At 53.2% G+C, this 5,000-nt stretch overlaps 1 non-coding gene across 1 annotated transcript; it reads left to right on the forward strand.

The window, feature by feature from the left end:
* The first annotated feature begins 2,886 nt into the window (after positions 1-2,886).
* On the forward strand, positions 2,887-4,779 carry LOC126325684 (small subunit ribosomal RNA). Its single transcript, XR_007560281.1, has one exon. It is a non-coding gene; the product is annotated as a small subunit ribosomal RNA (ribosomal RNA).
* Positions 4,780-5,000: the final 221 nt, after the last annotated feature.

Here is a 5,000-nt window from a genome sequence, read left to right on the forward strand (position 1 = left end):
CTGTACCAGATTATCGCTTAACCTAACTGTGGCTGTACCAGATTATCGCTTAACCTAACTGTGGCTGTACCAGATTATCGCTTAACCTAACTGTGGCTGTACCAGATTATCGCTTAACCTAACTGTGGCTGTACCAGATCATCGCTTAACCTAACTGTGGCTGTACCAGATCATCGCTTAACCTAACTGTGGCTGTACCAGATTATCGCTTAACCTAACTCAATTTGTCCCTTAACCTAACTCAATTTGTCCCTTAACCTAACTCAAGTTGTCCCTTAACCTAACTCAAGTTGTCCCTTAACCTAACTCAAGTTGTCCCTTAACCTAACTCAAGTTGTCCCTTAACCTAACTCAAGTTGTCCCTTAACCTAACTCAAGTTGTCCCTTAACCTAACTCAAGTTGTCCCTTAACCTAACTCAAGTTGTCCCTTAACCTAACTCAAGTTGTCCCTTAACCTAACTCAAGTTGTCCCTTAACCTAACTCAAGTTGTCCCTTAACCTAACTCAAGTTGTCCCTTAACCTAACTCAAGTTGTCCCTTAACCTAACTCAAGTTGTCCCTTAACCTAACTCAAGTTGTCCCTTAACCTAACTCAAGTTGTCCCTTAACCTAACTCAAGTTGTCCCTTAACCTAACTCAAGTTGTCCCTTAACCTAACTCAAGTTGTCCCTTAACCTAACTCAAGTTGTCCCTTAACCTAACTCAAGTTGTCCCTTAACCTAACCCACGTTGTCCCTTAACCTAACCCACGTTGTCCCTTAACCTAACCCACGTTGTCCCTTAACCTAACCCACGTTGTCCCTTAACCTAACCCACGTTGTCCCTTAACCTAACCCACGTTGTCCCTTAACCTAACCCACGTTGTCCCTTAACCTAACCCACGTTGTCCCTTAACCTAACCCACGTTGTCCCTTAACCTAACCCACGTTGTCCCTTAACCTAACCCACGTTGTCCCTTAACCTAACCCACGTTGTCCCTTAACCTAACCCACGTTGTCCCTTAACCTAACCCACGTTGTCCCTTAACCTAACCCACGTTGTCCCTTAACCTAACCCACGTTGTCCCTTTGCCTAACATAGTTCACTGCTCGGAATCTCTGGTGTCGTTGTTATCCTCATGTAGATGTCTTGCGAGTGTTGCTTACTTTCCACATATTCCCGCTATCCACTGTCAATTGTACTGCAATAGGACTATATCGGCCCCCCCCCCCCTCTGTCCCCCTCTTTGTGTCTCTGTCCTCTCAAGCTGGTCGGTCTGGCGTGTGAGTGTTAAATGAGCCTCGCAGCTGTTCAGTTGCATTCAGATGTCGACGCCCTCAGTGTACGTCGTGGTATGGTCTGTGTCCATTGTCCGCTGATGTCGTACGCGTAACCCACACGCTGTACCGATCATCGGTAGTTACGTACAGAGTGAAGTAGTGTGATACGTGTGACTGTACGCTGGCTGTGCCCAACGGTGTCGAATCTCAATTTCCATATGTTGTGCTCGATGCTACTTGTCTCGTCTCCCAATAACAGCTAGGTTGCACTGTGGTACGCCGTAGAGGCGTGTGGGAGGAACGTACGAACGCATTGTATGTCACCCTGGGTCGCTGGGGGTGGTGGTGCGGTGAGTCAGGTCAGGTCAGGTCAGGTCAGGTCAGCGTGAGCCGTCTGATGTAGTGACGCGTGTATTCCGACTTTGTCGTATTGCCTCACACAAAGTGCTACCCTGGTGGACCGCGTTCCATATCTGGGACATGCCGCAGATGCCGGTTGACAGTGGATCGCGGAAGGGACATCGCATACTTGCGCGGGCCACCTTCCACGTGTTCTCTTCTGCACATGTCGCAGTGTGTATGTGGTCTGATGTAGCGTGTCGTGACACATGACATCCTGGCATGCAAGAATTGTTGAATTCGCAAATGTAGGTGGACATCTACGTTTACTGCCCAAGATACGCAAATGAACTGGAAATCCGTTGTTGAGCGGTTGTTCACGCTGGAGGTGAATCTGTGATGGCGACGATCGGTACAGCTATTAACCGGTTGTTTCAGCGGTACCCGCCACATCCACACACGTGACTAGGCCCATGTGGGTATGAAGCGATACGCGGCGGTGGCTTGGTGGGACTGTTCCCGGCCGGTGAAGGGGGGCCGCCCGGCGTGTTGGCCGCGCGCTGCGTGGGCGCACGCGCAACAGCCGGCTGGTGGGGGGCGCCGAGTGGCAGGAGCGCCAGCCGACGGGCCCGGCAGGCGGCGCAGCTACGCTGCGGCGCACCCTGCACGCGGCGCCTGGCGGCCAAAGTTGGTTCAGCCGAGCCCGGTGCGAAGCGCGGTGGACATCTGCAGTGTGCTGGTCTGATTGAGGACTGTGTGCGTTGAGGATGCGCCGCCGCCTGGCACTCGGCGCCGCGACGCCGTCTGCTGCTCGGTCGCCCCAGCGGTTCTCGCAGGTGGTTTGTATCGCAGTTGTGCGGACGTGTTGGCGCGTGCGCTGTGCTGGGAGAGTTCGCTTCTGCACCCAAGTGGGGCTTTGCCCTTGTGTGGCGCTGGCGTTGGAGCTGCCGGTCACCATAGGTGGCGCGTGTTGTCTCCCGCCGGCAATGCCACGACAGCACGCTCCCGGGCCTCTGTCGGCAGCGGCAAGCTCAGTTGGGAGCAAGGGTGTTCGCACTAAAACCGTCTACTCGCCTAACTCCGGGCGATTGCGCCTCTCTCGAAACCGACCAAGTACCTAGGACGGCGCTGCGCGCCGCCGGGACCTGAGAGGGTTTCGAGGTGTATCGTGCAGGGGAGCTCGGCCTCCTCCTGTTTGCAGAATAATTGAGCGGACGCTTGCGTGTTCGCGCGGGCCCCCGGGACACACTCCCGGGCGGCCGGCTGCTCAGCTCTAGTTGACGCAGCTCCCTGGTTGATCCTGCCAGTAGTCATATGCTTGTCTCAAAGATTAAGCCATGCATGTCTCAGTACAAGCCGCATTAAGGTGAAACCGCGAATGGCTCATTAAATCAGTTATGGTTCCTTAGATCGTACCCACGTTACTTGGATAACTGTGGTAATTCTAGAGCTAATACATGCAAACAGAGTCCCGACCAGAGATGGAAGGGACGCTTTTATTAGATCAAAACCAATCGGATTGGCTTGTCTGGTCCGTTTGCCTTGGTGACTCTGAATAACTTTGGGCTGATCGCACGGTCCTCGTACCGGCGACGCATCTTTCAAATGTCTGCCTTATCAACTGTCGATGGTAGGTTCTGCGCCTACCATGGTTGTAACGGGTAACGGGGAATCAGGGTTCGATTCCGGAGAGGGAGCCTGAGAAACGGCTACCACATCCAAGGAAGGCAGCAGGCGCGCAAATTACCCACTCCCGGCACGGGGAGGTAGTGACGAAAAATAACGATACGGGACTCATCCGAGGCCCCATAATCGGAATGAGTACACTTTAAATCCTTTAACGAGTATCTATTGGAGGGCAAGTCTGGTGCCAGCAGCCGCGGTAATTCCAGCTCCAATAGCGTATATTAAAGTTGTTGCGGTTAAAAAGCTCGTAGTTGGATTTGTGTCCCACGCTGTTGGTTCACCGCCCGTCGGTGTTTAACTGGCATGTATCGTGGGACGTCCTGCCGGTGGGGCGAGCCGAAGGGGTGCTTTCGCGTCCCGAGGCGGACCCCGTTTAAATCCTACCAGGGTGCTCTTTGTTGAGTGTCTCGGTGGGCCGGCACGTTTACTTTGAACAAATTAGAGTGCTTAAAGCAGGCAAGCCCGCCTGAATACTGTGTGCATGGAATAATGGAATAGGACCTCGGTTCTATTTTGTTGGTTTTCGGAACCCGAGGTAATGATTAATAGGGACAGGCGGGGGCATTCGTATTGCGACGTTAGAGGTGAAATTCTTGGATCGTCGCAAGACGAACAGAAGCGAAAGCATTTGCCAAGTATGTTTTCATTAATCAAGAACGAAAGTTAGAGGTTCGAAGGCGATCAGATACCGCCCTAGTTCTAACCATAAACGATGCCAGCCAGCGATCCGCCGCAGTTCCTCCGATGACTCGGCGGGCAGCCTCCGGGAAACCAAAGCTTTTGGGTTCCGGGGGAAGTATGGTTGCAAAGCTGAAACTTAAAGGAATTGACGGAAGGGCACCACCAGGAGTGGAGCCTGCGGCTTAATTTGACTCAACACGGGAAACCTCACCAGGCCCGGACACCGGAAGGATTGACAGATTGATAGCTCTTTCTTGATTCGGTGGGTGGTGGTGCATGGCCGTTCTTAGTTGGTGGAGCGATTTGTCTGGTTAATTCCGATAACGAACGAGACTCTAGCCTGCTAACTAGTCGCGTGACATCCTTCGTGCTGTCAGCGATTACTTTTCTTCTTAGAGGGACAGGCGGCTTCTAGCCGCACGAGATTGAGCAATAACAGGTCTGTGATGCCCTTAGATGTTCTGGGCCGCACGCGCGCTACACTGAAGGAATCAGCGTGTCTTCCTAGGCCGAAAGGTCGGGGTAACCCGCTGAACCTCCTTCGTGCTAGGGATTGGGGCTTGCAATTGTTCCCCATGAACGAGGAATTCCCAGTAAGCGCGAGTCATAAGCTCGCGTTGATTACGTCCCTGCCCTTTGTACACACCGCCCGTCGCTACTACCGATTGAATGATTTAGTGAGGTCTTCGGACTGGTACGCGGCATCGACTCTGTCGTTGCCGATGCTACCGGAAAGATGACCAAACTTGATCATTTAGAGGAAGTAAAAGTCGTAACAAGGTTTCCGTAGGTGAACCTGCGGAAGGATCATTACCGACTAGACTGCATGTCTTTCGATGTGCGTGTCGTGTCGCGCAACACGCTACCTGCACGGCAGTGGCCGTGCGCCGCGTGCGGAACCACGCGTGCCTCTCAAAACTAGCGGAAGTGTTGTTGTTGTTGTGTGGTACGAGCGCTGAAGCTCTGGAGCGGCTGGCCTGCGGTACCTGGCGCCTGGCGCCGGTTTTGAATGACGTTCGCCCGAGTGCCTGTCC

This window comes from Schistocerca gregaria, unplaced genomic scaffold, assembly GCF_023897955.1.
Source record: "Schistocerca gregaria isolate iqSchGreg1 unplaced genomic scaffold, iqSchGreg1.2 ptg000932l, whole genome shotgun sequence".
NCBI classification, from domain to species: Eukaryota; Metazoa; Arthropoda; class Insecta; order Orthoptera; family Acrididae; genus Schistocerca; species Schistocerca gregaria.